The 20,928-nt window shown below is 40.6% G+C and overlaps 1 long non-coding RNA gene across 1 annotated transcript in view; it reads left to right on the forward strand.

The window, feature by feature from the left end:
• The window catches only part of LOC146653167 (uncharacterized), a 28,395-nt gene extending 7,691 nt beyond the window's left edge, over positions 1-20,704 (forward strand). The window contains exons 2-3 of the long non-coding RNA XR_014907682.1: positions 3,387-3,487; positions 13,604-20,704. This is a non-coding gene — a long non-coding RNA (uncharacterized LOC146653167). The remainder of the gene's footprint in view (positions 1-3,386; positions 3,488-13,603) is intronic.
• The last annotated feature ends 224 nt before the right edge of the window (positions 20,705-20,928 follow it).

A 20,928-nucleotide genomic window follows, 5' to 3' on the forward strand; every position in this document is an offset into this window, starting at 1 on the left:
TGATAATGACTTTGTTAGAAAATGTGAAATTGATGCAAAACACTGGTCTTGTGATTAAGAGTTATTATTTCCAGACAGCTTTCTACCATAACATAATGTTCTGCAATATATATAGTTGTATGGTTCAGTAGTAAACTGATATGAATGGTTGTACAAATCTACTGTATCTTAATAGAGTGACAGAAGATGCTCAACATTGAACAAAAGCAATCATGCTGACTGTGGGAAACGTTTTGGTTTTCTAACGTAAAGCCTGCAACTCGGTCTGACTCAACACGGGACCCTGCAATGACTAATCACATGACAACTTAACGTTGCTTCAAATGTGCACGTTGTAAGAGTGTACCTTCCTGCTCTGCAGATGAGTAAATGCATCAGGAGTTTTGATGACACCCAGCAAGCTGTTCTTGATCACTTTAGCCAATGCAAGCTTTACACAAGTGGCAGTTTTAGGCATCTCTTCCGTTTGTGTGCATTTGACAGAAAAAAAAGCTTAAAAATCTGCCTAACCTGATTTTGGAAGCTTGAACATTTTACACTTTATTTGACTGCGCCTTAAGGTGTATTAAACCCATTTTGCATAAAGATTTTTTTATATCTATAACAGGGTGTAAATAAAAACACAACAGTGGCAATTAAGGTGTGTGTTTCTGAGCAGTTATGTGTTTGTGTGTAACTGTTATCTAGGGCTCAAACTGACCAATAGGGAGATTTTCTTTGGCACTCCTCCTGTATCCCCCTGAAGATGAGGGAGAAGAGTTGTGATACCAAAAAGCTGCTATTTATTCTGTGTAATCTGACATACATGTTAGACCTCCAAAATCAGATATCCCTCCAGGCTCTTGAAGTGATGAGAAAATAATGCAATTTATTAGAATAATGCTTACACAAAAACAAATGTAATAACTCCTTTGTTTATTTCCTTCCCTCTAACTTTTTTTCCCATTGGAGGTAGAAGAAGGCAAATCCAGTGTTGATGATCTCTATGTGGGCAGGAAGCCTTGAAGGTTTGCATCATGTCTGCCACGTTCTACCCGAGGGCATTCCAGCTTTCTTACACGCTGAAATTTGCACACACACAAACGCACGACGCTTGCGCACGCAAGCTACCGTTTTCCCTCACAGCGCAGCAGGAGTCTGTCTTCATCTGTCCTATTGATTAATGAAGCAGGCGCAGCGGGTGTCGGAGAGAGGCAGGAGCCTAGATCAAGGCTGTGAGCTGCATCACTGGCATAGTCACGCCACACAAGTGCACGCGCACAGGCGCTCGTGTGCACACATTAGCGCGCACTTTCGCTGTCTCTGTCATGTTCTCTCTGTGTCTGTCACAGCAGACACCGTAGACACAGGCGGCCGTGACACACATGCATACTGAGAGACATGACACACTTGTCATCATAGCTCACAGATACGCCACACACAAATTCGCTCACACACACTCGCTCAATGAATTAACGTGGCTTGGCTGTGCCGGTCGCCTAAGCTGGAAAGGCGTTTTCTATAAACATAATGTTTGTAGATTAGTTGGGGTTAATGATCCACAGCCTGTGTGTGTGTGTGCGCACATGTGGGTTTTTGGCTAAGTGTAAAAGGTACTGCTCTACTGTGCTGTCTCCCTCACTTCCAAATGAGACATCCCCCAGGCACCATTACAAGAGCAACATTTATGCTATTAGGAAACTGGGTTTGCAGCTCCAGCAGTGGTACCAGAATGAAACGGCTAAAATTATGTCTCAACTAACCTCACTGGGCAGGGCCACTATTTTCTTTGCATAAATGAGAAATTGCGCATTGTGTACTTAGAGGCTATTTTTAAAAATGCCCTGTTGGAATATCATGCGCATTATTTCTTAGCCGCATAAATGCAAAAGCCAAGGAACAGAGCCGTTTTTCTTCTTACCCGCAAGCATTGGTTCATTCAGAGTAGAAATAAAGATCACAACTTCTCTTTTCTATTTTTACTTTGTGTTTTAAAATTAGCCTCACTGTTCAAACCAGAAATAGACCTTTTGTAAAGGCTTTCTGTAAATTGGGATTGGTGGATTCACTGAGGGTGTGGTCCCTTCCAGCCAACCTTCCTTTTTTCTCACAAATGGTCTCTTCTGCAATGCCAAATGGACAGATAAATAAGAGCAAATGACTGTCAGGCCCCTACAAATTTTTTTATTTACGTCCCCCCCCCCCCCCCCCTCCCCCCTTCCCAAACCTGCGCTTATCCGCCTTCGCTCCCTCCCCTTTCTCTTCCCTGGCGTTCCTGTTGAGGCATGCCTCCATCCCGGCCAACCAGCATCATTCAGGTCAGGGTGAGGGGGCAAAAAGAGACGAGGGGAGGAGGACAAACAAAGGAGCACTGTTACTGCCATACTAGAGAGCCGACATCAGACTGGAGGGGTGTGGTTGGAGGGGTACAGACGGAGAGAGAGAGTGTGACTGAGGAGGTTTATCATTAAGAAAAGAGATTAAAATGAATGGGAGGGGAGCAGGGGTGTCTGCTCTGTTCACAGTAATAAAGAGGACAAGCAGTGCCAGTCTTTTTTTTTCTACACACACATTTGGCACAATCTTAGCTGTGTGTGTTTGTGTGTGAGTGAGTGAGAGAGAGTGTGATAGGGGAGGGATGGGGGTGCATTGTTTTCTGGCTATTGTACAATATTTGCTTAACCCTCATGTTTTATCTGTGCAGCTGCATGCTACAAATGAGATGCAGAAAAGAGTGTGTGCATGTGCACAATAGTGGCTGTCACAGCTGTTAGCAATTTCATCACACACATGCACGCAAACAGATTTTTTTTTTTTACAATGCTTGTATAAGTAGTACAGCTTAAAAAAATCTAAATGTAACAATTGCAGGTCAAACAAGTCAAGCCGAGGAGAGGAAAGATGAAATAGACAAAGTTAGACAAACTGTTAGTGGCTAAAACGATCGTCATTGTCATCATCATTGCATGGCTCTTCTCTTCCACTGGTTGCCAGTCAGTGTTTCCTGACCCCAACTTGAACCTCATTTCCATTTGCACTGATCTTTCTGCTGAGTTCAGTATATCTCTTTTCTTCTGGGTTTTTCTTTTGTTCGGTTACTCAACACTTTGGAATTCCACATCACAAAACATATCTCGACTTCAAACACTTGCAGTTTTTAGGTCGTGAACTGAACCGATTTCTAATCACTTATCTTGTTCTTTAAATTCGCTGTATGCCATGAGTAAGAAAATGGTTACAGATAACTCAATTACACGCGAAAGCTGGTACTCCATAAGGCCCGTCTGCTTTGTGGAGAGTTTTATTTATTTATGGGTTTTGGGATTTTTTTTGAGTAGGCTCCATTCCAGTGAAACAGTTTCTTAACTGTTCGTATGCACTTTGTTTTTCTTCTTTTGCTCCGTCAGGTCGGGAAAAGAGCTGGAACGAGAAGAGGGGTGCTCACAGCGTTAGCCATCGATGCAGAGTGAAGGAGCGGGTAGAGGAGCAAAAAAGACAAGTGAAAGAGGTAAGGGAGCTCAGTTTACTCTGGAGGGGGGTTATATATTGTCTTGTCTTTGTATCTGTTACCTTTTCATTCAGTTGCCTGAGTCAGCTGTGCACCTGGGGTGAGTTTGATGTTTGCATGTTTTTGTGAGTTGTTTGAATGTGTCTGTTGTATGTATGTATGTGCGTGCATGTGTCCCTGGTGTCAGACCCCAGCCACCATTTGAAGAACACATCATCCTGTCTGAGTCATCAACTGCCTCCCGATCTTCATTCCCGTCTTTATCTTTTTTTCCTCTAATGATCGTTGCTCTCTGCTGATGAGAAACCCACCAGCACATCTGTGTATACTGATATTTATTTTAGGAATGAATCTCTCAGAAAAGTAGAAACTTCCTGAAAATGTTGTTTGTACCTATTAATAGTAAAAAAAAAAGTATTTTCTTAAAATTCTACAACTATTTAAAAATCAATGTCTATTTGTATGAAGGAACCATTTCGATCCGCACTGAAGAAAGGTTTCGTGGAATTACAAAGCCTCTTGCGCCGCATTTCCATTTCACGCCGTGCAGATTTGACTCTTTCTCTTCAGCGGCCATTAGACTAAACAGTCCTCTTTTCAGGGATGCCACCTTCGCCGTCTTAACTGCGTTTCAGCTGTTCCCGAAGTGAGCAGCCTCTCGGAGAGTAATCTTCTCACCCTCTCTGTGTGAGGCTGAAGGCAGCACTAAATCATTTTCCACCATGCAGTCATGGACAGAATGGCTGCCACCATGCACAGATAGGGGGATGGTTAGAGAGGAGAGGCGCCGAGAGGAAAAAGAAAATGTTGTTTTTCTCAGTTCTTGCCATCCTCTCTTCTGATGAGACTCTCTCTTCTCTTCTACATCAGTCTTCCACCCAGACTTTACAATAGCAATGTGTGAATTGTCTTCCAGTATTTATGTATCTAGTCCATTTTTTTCTTATTATTTTTAGAAAGGGAAGATCCATATTACTTGAGATGTATATGAGGATTTTTACCCGCCACTATTGGTACTATTACATTTACTGTCCTTGATTTCATTTATCTTTTCGGTAATTGGTTGAATTGGAGGGAACTGAACCTGGAAATCTTCTGGAATTGGGGGTTAATGTGTGTGCCCTTCCAATAAAAAACTGTTTCTCCACTCATCATATTGCCTTGTCCAGCAAAGGGATCACCATTTTAACATTACCTATCAAAAAGGTTCCTTACAAAAGGCAAAAAATTCAATTCAGAATGCTTCACTTCATTTCACGTCAGCCTGATCCACCTTCTCTCTGATCTCTCTCTCTTAGTTGCTCTTACCTATTTCTCCTAACTCCTTTTGGTTCTTTCCTTGTTGAATTGTGTCACTTGTGTAGCTCTTCCATTCGAGCTCGCACTGCTGCTCTGACCTGATCTATTTTCTACAACCACCACCATTTTAAAGGACAGGATATGATGATGAGGATAATTTTGAAAGCTATTAGTTCGAATAGTTAAGGGGGGTAGAGCGTTGGTTTAAATAAATGGGAAGCTTTCCTCCAAGCGGTCGTCGGAATTCCAACAGTAATCAGTTGTAATTATTGCGCTTCCTTACTTTTTACATGTCTGTCCAAATCACTCCAGCTGGACCAGAACAAAGTGCTTTAAAATGGAAGTGGTTTTGAAGCTGTTTCAAGAAGGAACATTATTCTTCTGATGGATGTGCTACGCATTAACCATCTGGGATTTTGAGGGAAACGCCATTGTTTTAGGTTACTGGTCAAATGATGCAAGGAAGAAAGAGAGGAAAAAGGTGAAGGATGTTTTAAGCAAATATCCAGACATGCCACTACCCCCCCCCCCCCCCCCCCCCCCCCTCTTTCTTTTTTTCTTTCCTACCAAGTGTGTCTGCCCTCTGCTTCTGTGGAATAGGACCTTTCAGGAGCAGCCGAGTCTATCTAAGCTGGCTTTAAAAGCCGCAGGACAAGCACCAGCATGGTTCTCTGTCAGTGTCCATTTGTGTATAAGGAGGTGGGCTGCCACAGTGTGTCACAAGGTTTCATATTTCAAATATATGAACGAGAGAATGACGGCCAAATGAGTCACTCCGTCATGTCATATTGATTCAACGCAGGACTCTGGGACAGAGCGAGTAATTGTCAGTTTCACACTCACGCAAAATAATCAACACATGATGGACAATAGTTTGCAGCGGTGCGGGGAGGTGAGGGGCTTGGACACACTGCGTCGGAGGCGACCATGAAAGCCTAACAGACAAGTGTCGAAAATGGGACCATTTTTATCCACACAAAGAACTCCTCAAAACAACTTGCTCTTTTTTTAAAACCATAGACACCCCGTCACCAATAAAACGTAATATGAGGAGAATTCTGAGGATTCGAATGAGAGCCTTTATTGAGTTTTAATGGAGAATGCTGTTTCAAAATGGATGGATGGATGAAAGATTGATTGGGGGGTGATGATCAGGCAGAAATGGATAAAAATTAAAACAAAAGAGGGTGAGAAGATGGAACAAGAAACAAGACAGGAAGAGGTTGCTGGAGAAATGTCAAAGCAAGCATGGAGAGTCCAAAAGTAGACAAGAAGTAAAGAACTGGGGGGGGGGGGGGGTGTCCGGGGGCAATGCGGCAGTGCCTCTAATGTCTTTATAAGGTCATAAAATACTCCACTTCCTGGCCTCTCTAATTGTGAAGAATGGGATGGAGGTGGAGGGGAAGTCTCAACTCTACCTGCCTACTAAATGAGTCCCCTAAATCTGCTCTTGGCCTTGGGAGCTTTCTATAGGATCGCTATGCCAGCAACATGGATGCAGAGGGGGATGATTTCTGAGAAAGTCTATGTTCTGATAGTCTTTATTGCTCTTCTCTTTAAGATTAAGATAGAGAAAGACAATGTAGAGAAATGCAAAGGAAGAAAGAGTGAGTAAAGTACTGCAGCCTGTTTTAATGATCTTTGGAGATGCGTTGGAAGGAGGGTTCGAAGAAAAATCCAAACAACTGAGAGTAAGAATGTAATGTACTTACATACAGTTTTTCAGAGAGAGAGAAAAAGAAAAAACCTTGTGAAGTAAGAGTGAGAAAGAACATAGAGGTGGAGAGGCAGAAGATTTTATTAACTCTGCAGGGATAGACTGTAATGGCTATACTCCCCAAAGTAGCTGTAATGCTGAACTCTTAAAAATGTGAGAAGTTGCTCTTACCATCGCTGGAAACGAAAACATTTTCATTTCATAAACTGTTTGTCTAAGGGACCCTGCCCCAACCTCTAACCCACAAATGAGCACAGTAATGAACAGAACCTTCACTGCAGAAGAAAAGTTAGTTATTTTACAGTCTAGTGAAAGGTACAAACTAAACTTATCCCCAGATAAGCTCAGTTGTTCTTGAAATTGGGAGCCATTAATATCACTGTTTGTTTTGAAGTGAGATGGCATACATTTGAAAATAGCACCAGCTTTGGAGCTTTGGAGCATGAATAAGGAAAAGATATATATATATATTATATCTTTTTGGTAAAAGATATACAGCTTTTACCAAAATAAAAGCTGTAGAACAATGTACATTTAGATATGTAATATTTAGGGAAGCCAGATGTTGACATATGTGATGTAAATTAGGGTTGAAAGACAAAAGCTGTATTCACAGATTGAAATAAAAACAGAATCTTACACAGTCACAAGCTATGTATGTTTTTTTAGTGTAATTTGTATATCACTAACAGCCTGCTATCATGTGTCACTGCTGTGTTACCCACTGCCATTGAAAAGAATTTAAACTCTGCTATATAACAATCCTTCACCATCACCACACATTTGAATCTTGTGGCTTTCCCTTTTCCGTTAATGCAGCCTATATACTTGATATTTGAAATGAATGGTAATTTCAGGCATTGTGAATTTGTTTTTCAAAATGTAAAATTCCAGTCTTAATCTCTGTCTTTTGTGAGTGACTTAGGAGTTTCTAAGCCGTGCGCCAAACTTTTTGCTTATTATCACGTGGGTATGGATCGGGGAGGGGGGTTGTATTGTGACTAAACTTGCTACACTACAGGAGCTGTATAACAGTTGCCTTTTTTGTTACTGGGGTTTTATCAGTGGGTGAGAGAATAAAATGGAGTCAAAGGCAACCCCCTAAGCTTTTCATAATGCGTTCCGAGAGGAGACAAAGGCCCGTATTCACTGCTGGGTGTCGATAAGACCTATCATTAGGCTGCCATTGGAGGTATTACTGGCACACACAAACACACTTGCACACATATACGGAGTGCAGCAGGGCGCTTACTTCTGCACCCTTTCTCTCTTCTTTTTTCCCCCTTTTTTTTCCCCTAAAAACACACACATAAATATTCCTATGCGTGCCAGAAGTTAAAGAGGCAGCCGGGCTCACGGTGAACCGAATAAAGGCAGACGAGTGGACCCCTGCTGCTTCCCCATCGCAGCTGAATTCACTCACATGGAGGGGACATCCACTCGGCTAGACGTTGCGCAGCTGTAATTTTGTACGTCTAGTAGCAAATGCTAAAAAATATTTTTTTTAAATGTATATATTTTGTAATAAATCTATCTAAGCTTTATATGCTCTAAAAAGAAATATATGCCATTACATTTATAAAAATTGGAGAAAACCAAATTAAATAACAATAATGTGTTATTTTTATTTATAAAGCTTGTTTAAAAAATGACTTACAAAGGGCCAAACCACCTTTAGTCCTCTGATGCAATATTTAATTTTCAAAAAGCACGATCAAAATAACTTGCAGCTTTTTTCACTGATTATTAATGCTCTTCTGCTCTATGTGCAGCCCCCCCCCCCCCAAAAAAAAAACAAAAAACCAAAACAAACAAAACAAACAAAAAAATAAAAAAAACAACCCACTTGTGTTTGCGCTAAAGCAGCAACACATTGGTTGTGTTTCGAGGTGTATTTTTGTGACAAACTCCTACCAAATGCTTAAATGCTTAAAAGCAGTTGAACAACCAGTGGAAACTGCCTGATGATCAAACTCCTTGTTTACAGTAGTGATGCCGTTGCTCCAGAATGAATCTGTTATTCACTTACTAATGATAAAATGCTACACGTAAGTACATTTACTTAACTAGACAGGTGTAAAATTAGGTGCTGAGGAGGAGTTGGGCTTCCCATTACTGTTTTCCCGTATGTGCGTGTTTGTGTGTCTGAGTCTGAGAAGGAAGATGGCACTGCTGTCTAGTTCCGAAGTAGATGATGGACTGTAGCTTGTATTCCCATTCCCTCTCATTAGCTCGGCCCCTGAGAATATATGAGGTTACTTACCTTCCCTTGCTCTCAGTTCGTGGCCAAACGCCAAGCGTCGGATCAGGGTCATTAGCCTTGCTATTTGGAACAAATGGCCTTCGATAGTATCTCAGCTATAATACAACAGGAGCAGATTAACCCCTTGATCCTTGAAGGATAGCATGTTGAACACATTAGGACGAAAGCAGCGATCAAGGCGGTGATGATGTTTATTTTTACTATCATTATTTGTCTGTTTCTGGCCTCTTTATTCATGTGTTCTTTGGTTGTTTTGAGGGGATTTTTTTTCTTATCTCTCTCTCTCTTTTTTTTTTTGGTTGTTGTTGTTTTTTGCAGCAGATTTTGACAGTTGGAAACTCATTGCATTTCAGCTAAACATCACAGCTGTTTGCCTGAAAACAAAAACCACAGAGAGAGAAGTGGGCAGACGATCAAAGCCCAAGGAGGATTTGTCTGGCAGATAGAGGCTGGGGCTCTGCCTGCGTGGACTCTCTCAGCACAAGGTTGCCCCCTCATATCGCCAGCTTGAAAATTAGAGCTCACGAAAGGGAGCAATGCAGTCACAACAACCTCCTCCCTATTGCAGTTGCCTTCTTAATACATTGCGCGTGTGCGTGCGTTTTCTTGTCTTTTCTCCTTTATAGCCAGGTGCCTGACACTACACAGTTTTTTAGTGCAGTATCACACCACTCGTAGTACTGTAAATAATTCACCTGACTGATTTTGAAACCCTTCGGATTTGTTATGAAAAGAGCCCTCTACGGGAAATTTGGGATTATTTCCAAATCCGTAGGTACAAAAGGAGCTAATCCATGACTCGTTTGTGTTTTGAGCCGCCAAGGGAAAAAAATGCAGCATGCTATATGTTTATTTCTGTCTAAGGTCACCAAAACCATCTTTCCATAAGGTTACTTATGAGGTTTGTGGCCTATCGGGGGGGGGGGGGTGTCTTCTGATGTCTGTTTTGAGCAGAAAGACACACCCAGAGGATGGATATAATTAAGACTAGTGCCTTTTTGTGAGTAAGGAGGGTGTTTGGATAACTGCTCTGGGTGGTCTAGCACTACATGTCTCTACCAGTTTTATTACAAACAGACACAATGCGGTAAGAACACACATGCATTCTAAGAAAGCGGACAAAGATTAGCATGTACTGTGCAACGTAAACATACACGTGAAAACAGCCATGTCGCTGGTTTCCTGCTTCCCTGGGACGTTGTTTGAGCATGGCACAGCAAATTTAAAAGAAAAAAAAGATGAATTGATCAAAGCAGCGGGCAGACATATGTGACGTTCAGGGATGTGCACTTAAATTTACACTGTTGCTTTACAAAGATCATCACATAGCTAACTTTAGCTTCGCCCCAACCATCACTTTGGCAGTGAATAGAAGCCAGATGAGCCAGAAGGGGATCATTTATGTACATAAGGTACACACAAAAACCATAAATGCTACTCTGGAGTAGATTGAAATATTTTATTTTCTTAGTGCAATTATGGAGCTTAATGAACCTAAGACAAAACCTAATTAAACTGTGGGATTTTTCAGTAAAGAGCCCTGGTAATTGTTTGCATTTATATAATGCTTTTCTGGTCTTAGTGATCGCTCAAAGCACCACTTTGTACCAATAGCACATTGGGTACGATGACACTTTGATAAACACATACACAGATACACCCACATTTTTGGTATTTCAACTCAAGGGAGCCCAATAAAGGCTAAATTTTAATTTAAGACTTGTGACTGAAATGTACAGTTCGCTGCTTTGTCAACTATCCGATAAATCACTGTGGAGTTTAAAAACTGTCATGCTAGCTAACCGCTTGATGACAAACTATATTAAGGAGGAAAATCAAAATATAAAGAAGTGCTCTCAACCATATAAAAGTTAAACGTCTAATTAACTCTTTTAGAAACAAACTCTAATTTATTCAAGGCTTTCTTGTACTTGGTGGAAAACAAAATGCAATGCCAGTCAATCCCACAACAAGGGCTTTTCTACCAGTCACTTCTGATTAATAGCGTCTTCTTGTTAACACATAAACACCGCGTCTACCATCAGACCCTCAAACGTCTGTTAATTTGCAGCTTTTTCCCCCCTTTGTGTGAATTGGCTCATTTAGTCAGCAGGGAGAATGCTGATCTTGTAGCATTGGGTTTGAAAACACATGGGTGGTCCTGCTTTCTTTCTGGGTTTTTTTTCTCTTCCCCAAATGTACTGAGCATAAATTTGTGACTCCATATAGGGACTTTAATGATGAGAGTACTCTCCAGGGTCTCGTGAGTCTGCTTACTGGAGCAATAAGAGGGAGATGGCAGTAAGAGAGGTGGAAAAAAATACAGTGAAAGAGAAATGGAGAGGTGGGAGCGAAGCAACGCACCCTTAAAAACCGTCCAGACAGAAATAGTAAATTGCATATTCTCAAAGATGCAGGAACTGCAAACGGGTAGGAGGGATTTCTCCTTCATTTGTAGTGAGCAGCTTTCCTCTGCTGCACTGTTTCACTGTATTTAACATCAAAGCAAACTATGAACAATTGAGGCAATTTTTCATTCGGCCAAGGTCAATCATTGTTCTTTCTCTGGGAATGTAGATCTGGCTGCGAAATTCAGAGGAACCACATTTCACTGGCAAGTCTATTTTAGCAAGCCACCTTTTAACTAAACCGCTGAGTGTGTGTGTGTGTGTGTGTGTGTGGTTTAGATTGTACATGTAATTATAAAGAATCTTCAGGTCCATTTATTAAAGCTGCATTGTGATTTTTTTAAACCATAGTTTTAATTAGAGCTGTGTCTAGACTGCTTTTAATAAAACCTGTGACTTATGTATGTAATATGAAAGGAAAAGCAGATACTGCATACAGTAAAATGCCACACTTGAAATTGACCTTAAATTCTGCTCGCAAATTTATACAACCCTAATCCTGGATCAGATTCAAGAACCAAAACTCCACTTGCCATGTTTACATAAACAAAAAGTGGAACTGGTTGACATATATATAGTAAATGCTTAAACACTGAATATTTAGACACAGAGATATATTTAGACCTCAGCTCTTGTACTTGCTAGATCTAACCACGACCACATGAACTTTCTTGCCAGGAACCAAACGGTTCTTGAACCAAAGAATATAAAGCTAAAAAGGACTCTGAGAGACTGGTTAAATCTATGAACAGCAGGCAGCTTAAATAAGTCATTAATACAGCTAAAGTAGCTTAAAAAAGGCATTTATGAATATGTCTTCCATGGGAACTTTGATGTGTTTTTTGACCACAAATGAACAGGCAGCTTTGAGAATACACAGAGTGACTCATTATTTGTCTCAATGGGAGTCCAAATGGCACTTGAATCAAAGAAAACATCAGGGGATGCAGAGAGGGAGGAAAAAAACGGAAAAACACAAAACATGACTCACTAATGAAGAAACTGAGTAGATGCAATTTTGAAAAACTACAAATAATGTAATTTATGCTAACTATGTTTAATTTCTTGGTATTGTCAGATGATATTACCCAGTGCCCACATATGCCATTATTAGCGTAGTCATAGTTTCATATTCTTTGGATGACTTCTTCTCGTTAATTCGGCTTTTTGATTTGCCAAAAGTACAGAAAGTAAGTTCTGTAAAATGTAGGACTGGAGTTGAATTATCAGGACCAACATCTAACTACACACACACACACACTGTACACTTGAAACAATGTTAACACAACAAAACACATTTTTAATTTTTTTTTCTTTTATTCAAAATTCCCTGATATTGTTTAAAGCGAGCAAACCAGAAGAAGAAAAAAGGAAAAAAAAAGTATACAAACATATTAAGCTTAATATAAAAATATTAAATTATTTATAGGTTTGGCTGAATTTTACAGAGTCAAAGTCCTTTTTCCCCCCACCTTTCCATCTGGTCAACCTAAGATTTTCTACTCAAAAATTCTTTTTGATAATTCATTCTGCCTCCGTGCACATCCCTCTCAGCCCTGGTGTGTAGAAATGTCAGACACCAAGATTTATAAGGCGTTACATTCCCTGCCGTCATAATGCTGAAATTCTTTCATGTTGTGGGCATCACATAATCACTGATATATCATCTTTAGTAAAACACATGTAGAGGCTACCCCGGCACATGATCACAAGCAGGTTTCTTTTTTTTTTCTTTGACAGACTCCAAAGTGACTTCAAAAAGGCTCGTTCCTCATATCCGTGATATCAGGATTCTTGTACTTCAGGCAACAACGTACTGTCTTTCTTTCTTTCTTTCTTTCTTTTTAAACACTTACTTTCAACTCATTTATTTTCTTTCTTCAAGATGAATCATGTATTAATCTACACACATGCTGGCTCTGTGTCATTGTTCCTTAAGACCACCCAGAGTGTTTATATGAATCGGCTCATGAGTGGGCTCTTTTTTTTGTACATAAAAAATTGTGTTGGTTCTTTTTTTATTTTTTAGACGGGGTTTGGTGACGTGCTGACGTATTACACCTAATAGTGTTGACACATCTGTCTGCGATGTTGAATCATTTACGACATATTTCACCACCACAAAAATATTTTTGGAAATGGAGGCATATATAAACTAGTCAGTGTGAAAGCGCCGCAGTGGATAATAATGCGGGAAATAAAACCCCGAAACACTGTGTCGATTGCAAGAGTGTGTGTGTACGTGAGTGTCTTCCTTTTTGAATGTACGTGCATCTGTTTCTTTGTGATTCATTCACAGAGATTACGCATCCGTGTGTGTGTGTGTGTGAACTCCTGTGAGTGTGTGTGTGTGACATTTTAATGACAAGCTTTACCAAACAACACCTGAATTTATCCTATGCTTTCTTCTCTGTTTGTTTTCTGTCCAGGTCCAGACTTGAAGGAGGCACGCAAGCACAGAGACACACACATAATGGCACCTAGAGGCTGTCTGCGGTCTACCACCACCCTACCACACACACACACACACACACACACACACACACACACACATGCATGCCAGTTACGCTAAAAATCTGAACACTGAAGGAGGATCATTATGGCCTCCTTCAGGAAGCAAACAATGTTTTCTAGTTTTCTTCTCCAAGGAGAGAAACATTGACAAGTTATATTCGAGAAAGCTACAAAATTCAGTCATTTAAAGAGCTTTGTAGTTTCCAGTACCAGCACTGTTAAAAGCTGTTTTTTGGTTTGATTTAATGCGAGATGTAAAAAAACAAAACAAAAAAGCTTAAATGTCAAATTTAAATTCTCACTTTTTTTATTTCTAATTTTCCAAGTCTTTGCTCATGTCATATCTCATATCATTTGCGATTTGTCCACGTGTGCACGTGTGCTTATGCCTGCTTCGTTTTTCAATTTCTATTTTCATCAGTCAAAACCCATCCACACAAGTCAAATTTAACAGCTGCACCACATATCCCACAAGCCCCCTAACCCACCCTGTGTCCCTCCCAGGGTTCCCAGCATCCTGCTTTGCACACACTACCAAAAACCCAGGCATGCTGAAATTACAGTGTGTGGAGGAGGATTGTGGGAAAGTGTTCCCTCCCTCTAACTCTGTATTTGCCCTTTTCTGTTTTTTCCCCCTTCATTCTGCTACAGTTTCGGACGTGTTCGGCTTAGTTTGATGTTCGGTTAAGTGTCAAACCGAACGTTAAGTTGCAATTTGCATCAGCAATAAGGGTGACTAAAGTTCAGCGTGAGATTAACGAGGCACGAATGTGGCGCTAAATAAGATTGACCCTGTTGTATTGATTAGTCTACGGCTAGGGTGATAGTCTGTCCTGTTCTGATACCGTCAGGGAAACGGCGTGTTTGTGCATTTTATGAGCTTGCACGCACACAGCTCATTAGCATATAAAGATTAATTCATTTGGTTTGATGTTCTGTTCAGTATGTCTTCAGAATGTCACACTGAGGTATGTGTGTTTGTATTTATACTACAAACACACTCAAATGTAATAGGATTTGTGTGTTGAATTCAATTTGCGAGGTTAATAGAAGTAACCAAGAACAGTGTTGGACATAGAGTTACACACGATCTGCTGCCAGCTTGCAAATAACTGTGATTTGCCAGATAAGATCAAGTAGTGTCAGCTACAGAGGCTTGAACTTGTATTCAGCAGAAAATCATTGGATTATGCAAAGTGCAGTGCTCCTTGAATCAGTTGTGGCATTGTGCTCGCGGTTTGTAGCTTCAGGTTAACTGAAAGCACCGCCCTCGCACCGACCGTGTTCCTAACCAGCTCTAATGATACACCCCATCAGTTCAGCTTCGCCTGCACCGGGGTTAGCTTGGTTAACAGTCGGCTGAGGTGAAGCGTGAGAGTGTGTGTGTGTGTGTGCCAGCTATTAAAGCACTTCAGAATCAGAGTGGAAAGGACTCGCACTGCTAATGGACGTGTCTATTGATGTTCCCATTTAGCGGCACACTGTAAACGATAGGCCAATGATTGTGTTCAAGACGGAAGGAGGTGGAGGAGGATTGAGAGCTGTTTGGCTGGGCGATGATAATGACAAAGAAGGTTATTATTTGGCGCCCCATGGAGTCTCTCTGGGCTTTGTGTGTGATGGGGAGTAGCGAGAGAGGGTGAAGAGGTGCACTCTTTCTCTCTGTCTCTGTCTCTCTCCCTGCCTACTAGCTATTATTCCTTTCTCGCCCCCCCCCCCCCCCCACCCCTGTCCACTCCTCTCATGACATTACTTACTGCAGCCAGTCTACATCCATCTCTTTTTTAGCATCCTCCTCTATTTCTCTTTTCTTTGTTGCTTTTTTCTTTTTTAACTAGATAGCACAGATAGCTGTTGTGACAGTAAATATAAAATAACAGTAAAAGAAGTCAAAGACAGAATAATGCAGCAGTGGCAACAAAATAGTTTCTATTTGTAAATTTTTTAGGATAACAGGTTGCAGTTAAAATATTGATTTTTTTTTCACACAGCTGTGTGTGTGTGTGTGTGTGTGTGCTGTCAGTTCTAATCACTGTGTGTGTGATGAATATGAAAACAGTCAGGCTGCCTGCAGGTTTGGCAGGAGACCACCTCCAGCTGGACTCAGACCCCTACTCAAGTGTGTCTGTGTGTGTTTTGTGAACGGGGTTGTACAAGTCAGCTTGTATCTGTCAGTGCTGTGACAACCTCAAGAGGACATAACAAACAAACCCCCAAAAAACAGTTATATAAATAAAACACTGCAAAACACACAACAAATCAAAATCCCACTAAGAAAATTCATCAAGTTTAAGCAGCTTTAATAATTGAATTTGATGCTTTTCTTATTTATAATGTAAAACTATGCTATATAAGCTAGAATGTATTGAGACTGGATTTAAAAGGTAAGGTAACGCTGCTTTTGATAATGTCCTGTGTTACATCATCTATCCTTACTTGCTTTTTGGATTTAAGCAACCTAATTCTTTCCATTCTAGCTCGTCAGTCCTTTGTTTTATGAGTATTTGTGTCTCGCGTTCTTTTGCACTGCTGATTCTCAGGCCTTAAATACTTAGTTTGTCCCAAAAATTGGGAAATTGCTGTGTTGCAGCAGTCAAAACATGGGGAAAAAAACCCATCTTATAATAATAATCACAGGGTGAGACTGCTTAGAAAGGTTGGGGGCAAAAACACTAAAAAGATGCTTAATTAACCAGCAATTAGCCTCAAAAGACTCAATAGATTTATTTAGTATTTAAAGTTGGAGCTTAAAGTAGAGCTTAAACATAATAATGCTGATGCTGTGGTACGAGCTGGTAAAGAGTCTCTTATCTGTTTTTTCATCAGTGGAGCTGAAACACATGTTGGGGAAGGTGTCAGCTGCATGCCTGGTTAGTGGACACAAATATCTCATCAGTGTAGTAAAAATCCATCTATCATTCTGCGTGTGCACACGTCTGTAATCGCAGGGTGGCAGATAAAGAGGGAGATGCCATTCCAGCTGTGAGGGGACAGCGGAGGTCAACACACACACACACACACTCAATCACACAGAGCCGGAGGCGCGTGAGCAGGTGAGCATTAAGTCAGGCAGCTAAACAGATCACGTCGCGGTATGATATCTGCAGACAGGCAGACAGAGGAGGCCGGTCTGTACCTGCAGGCAGAGAGCAACAACTCGCAGCACCCTCGCCAGGAATTTCCTCCCCCTCCCGAGAGAGAGAGAGAGAGACATGGAAGTGAAGGAGAGAGACGGGCATTAACTGGGGTTTCCAATTTTGTTTTTATGCATATCCAGTTTCTTCAAGCTATTTAACCCTAAACCTGAATCCATTTTTTTTCTTATGATATTTTAATCATTTACTGCATGTGTGGGAGCTCCAGAATTCTGGCACACGTAATTTCACCCATTAAGGCCTTTAGAAATGTTACCATGAACATTTTTGTGTTAGTAGTGTACCGAACAAAAGTGGATAATCTAAAATATATTCCTTTTGTTAACTCACAACCGATAAGAACCACACAATCTGAATTGAAATGTTTTTTCTTAGTTTTCTTAGTTTCACATCTCACCAAGAAAAAAATCTGTGTGTTCCTCTGCCAAAATAGGCATCAGTAGTAACCTTCTACACTAGTGAGACAAAGATCGAATGAGAAGGGTACAAATCTTACGTAGAGAAAATGAATCCTAAACCTTATGGTTGGTGACATTTCAGCCCAACACTTATCTTTAACACCATCTGATGAAACTGTATAGACAGACATTACAAAACTCGATACTGTGCTATTGGGTGCAGTCAGTTCTTTTGTTGTTTTTCGAGTAATTTAATCACCTCTTGCAGATGCCTTTCTGGAATTACAGGTATGTGTTTTTTTTTTTTTCTGTTTTCACAGTACTAACTGTGAAACACTGACAGTATCCATTACACCAACTTGTTCTACAAGTTTCTGTATTGCTGGCACTCCTTTAAAGTAGTTTTGTAACAGTACTTTGTTTTAAGTCTGTTCAACATATGTGGTGGTAATCTGCGGCATCCTGTATCACATTCATACTGTGGTCTCTTACTCTGGACCACCAAATAGCGTCACCGAACCAACTGTGGGATGCGCCGTTGCTCAAGAGAACGTCAGCATTAGTCATTAACTAGAGAACCCCTTGAGTCACTTCTCCAGCTTGTGCACAAATATTATTTTCCCCTTTAATTTCCTCTCCTTATTCTTAACGTTTGCGCGGCCCCTTTTCAAAAGCTCTTTATAGCTTATAGTTAACCTAAAAAGAGAAAAAAAAACCTCCTGAAATTTTCACAAGTCTCAAATCTGCCTCCACCGCATCCACTTATCTAAAAATGTTTCAGTGGTTAAATGTCAGAGCTGTCTGTGCCATTAAGGCCAGCATGTTTGAAGGAAGGACACCCATGCCAGCCCTCTCCCTCCTCCCTTTTCTGTCTCTTCTTATTCCTCTCCCCACTTAGCTTTCTCATAATGCTCCAGCACAACCCCCCCAACCCGTGCTGGTTTGAGGGCTGATGTGCAGACCTTGTCATTCAGATTAGGGCCACATTGTCAGCTCAGGGCCCTTCTCTCTCTATAGTTGCATGTCCCAGATCTTTCTTCCTACTGTCATCTTCATCCTGCGGCCAGAGAAGACCTTATAAAGCTACATTCCTTCTCATCCACTTCTGTCAATTCCAGCGCTGTCACTCAAATCACTGTTGTGGAGAGTGAAAAGAGACCAAGTTAACGTGTCCCTCGCAGCAAGGACTGTGCTTTTTGGTCCAAGATTGGCTGTCATCAGCTAACAAATTAGTTTTATTATTACTATTATTATTATTATCATTATTATTATTGCTCGGGACCTAAAAGCTTCAGAATGCCAAATTAACACATGCGATCTAAAATTCTTCACAAATTAATACTGCTCATTGTTTTCCTGCCTAACAGTAAAGACAGAGCCATCTTGCTATTTTTAACTCTCTGTTTTCTGTGTAAAAGGAGTATGTGGCATGCGATGAGATATCCGCCACATCAGCTTAGTCACTCCTTATCCTGCCCTGGAAAAGCGTCCCAACAACGTTTTTATCATCCGACCACATCTTGACTCACTGCCACAGTTGCCGTCACATCGTATCTAATTGCTCCAGCAGCTCCGTGGCATTTGATTTCTGTGCTTCTCACAAACCCTGCAACTTGTTTTTTGTTTTGCTTTTTTCTCTCTCTCTCTCTCAAGTTGATTCAGCACTGTGTAATAAAGCCATTGATGCAAAATGGTGGATAGTTTCTTTACTGTTTTTAGTGTAAGAAGAGGAGGAAAGAAAAAACACCCCAGTCTTTGGCCACAGCGCCACATCATAGCGAAATAGCAGCCGCTATCGATCAGGGTGAGTCGGCAGTTTCATACCCGGTGTCTTCCTCATCCTGCAGCTTGCATGAAGCTATTCAGGCATGCTGGGGCCTCTCTAGACACCACGCCACTGTGCTTTCAGTAAACTATATGCCAATTGGCTGCAGCCTCCACCCAGGTGATACGTTTACTAAAACCCACTATGAGTCAGGAGTTTCAAGATGACTTCCCTTTTCTAACTGTTATTTACCAAGGAAATGTTTTCTTACACACTGACGAGTTCTTTGGTGTAATAATGACCATGTGGCATGGAAGTCATTGGTAAATGCAGCTCTCCAGGCTTGATGGAAAATGTTCTTCTACTAAGAAATCCAAATAAATGGGTTTAGTGAAAAATTATTCTTGCTTAAAGAAGTTCAGCGTATATTTTAAAGTCTTCTTTTATACCTTTCTAGAGGTAGTGGATGTAAAAAAGGAAAAAAAGCTCCAAAAAGATGTGAAAGATGGCAGCATTGTGATTAACCGAACCTTTAAAAATAATGTTTTCTTATAATTTATCACTATTTATTGTCAGTTTATATTAACTGGAAGTTTGACTTGGATAGTATTAGTCATCTGATTAGCCTAACTGGAAAAGATGGTATAATTCAGGTTTGTTACAGTCATGACCTTGTCAGTGTTACTAAGAAAGGGAGGTTTGGTGAGAGAAGAAGAAAGAAGCTTTTCCCTCACAGAGAAGATATGCTCCCACCAAGCAGACTGTCATCCCCAGTCACCATCAGGTCTCTGCTTGCCCCAGTGAACATTCAACGCTGTCGGTGAGTTTGAGCTAAATTGAAAGAAAAAAAAACCATCGACCGTTGACTGTACCCTGTGGCTAGTCTTTGTCACAGAAAAGAAGAAAAGAACACATCCAGAAATCTTTGCACAGACATGGTCTTAGAAGGGGTGGGGCTCACGAGGAACGCATCGTCCATTCTCCAGAAACACAAAATACTTGTAGCTTGCAAACCACAGCAAAGGTCACAATCAACATTCATTGCTGTCGGTGGGTTTAACTGTGTGGGAGAGCTCACTGAACGATGAATGCAACTGTGTCCCAGATTTCATCCGACCGTCACAAGGAATAGTGTCACGTTATGCTGATGATGGTGTTTTTTAGTTCTCTGCTTGCCTCTGTCCCTTGCCTACCCTTAAGAGCAGTAAACATGGACGGTGTGAATTGACAGGCAGTTCAGATCGCATCACGATCACTTTGGGGGCTGTAGACTTGGGGGAGTGGGAGCTGGGGAGGAAGAAAAATGTTGCAAGAGGTAGCTTGTGAAAAAACTGACCTTTGAAGAAACGGTGCACATGCCTTGTGTGTGCATTGGGGATTGTATCAATGATTTAGAAATTGTAAATACTGCATAAGAATAGTAACTATTAAAGGTTAATATAAAATACTGGTAATTATGGTTATTGGACATATATTCTATCAGCCTTTTAAATGGTAATTTGTCAGTTTTAAAAAAACATTTGTTTTTCTAATACAGTGAATATATAAACACATTATTATGCATTCCTGTTGTTGTATATGTGTATTTTTTCTGTGTTATAAAATAAATGATTGAGAATTCAACCCTTGGTGATGTGATGAGTCTTTCACATAGATCTTTGTTAAAACCAAGTTAAAAACTATGCAAGACATTAATGCAACTGAACAAAGCTCCATAACACTAATATATTTATATATATTATATACATATTTTAATGTAGTCAAGATGTCACGTTTCGTCTTAATAATTAAGGATTGTTATGTATTTTATAACTGAACTTGCAATATTTGTTAAATGATGTCTTATGCTCTTAGTTTTTACTAATCTCTGAACTTTTGTTCACTGAGAAGAAATGTTATCTAAATTATGTAGCACAAGTGCC

The sequence above is a fragment of the Rhamphochromis longiceps genome, linkage group LG15 (genome assembly GCF_057381845.1).
Source record: "Rhamphochromis longiceps isolate RC_006_pf linkage group LG15, R_longiceps_female_GT1.1, whole genome shotgun sequence".
Classification (NCBI taxonomy): Eukaryota; Metazoa; Chordata; class Actinopteri; order Cichliformes; family Cichlidae; genus Rhamphochromis; species Rhamphochromis longiceps.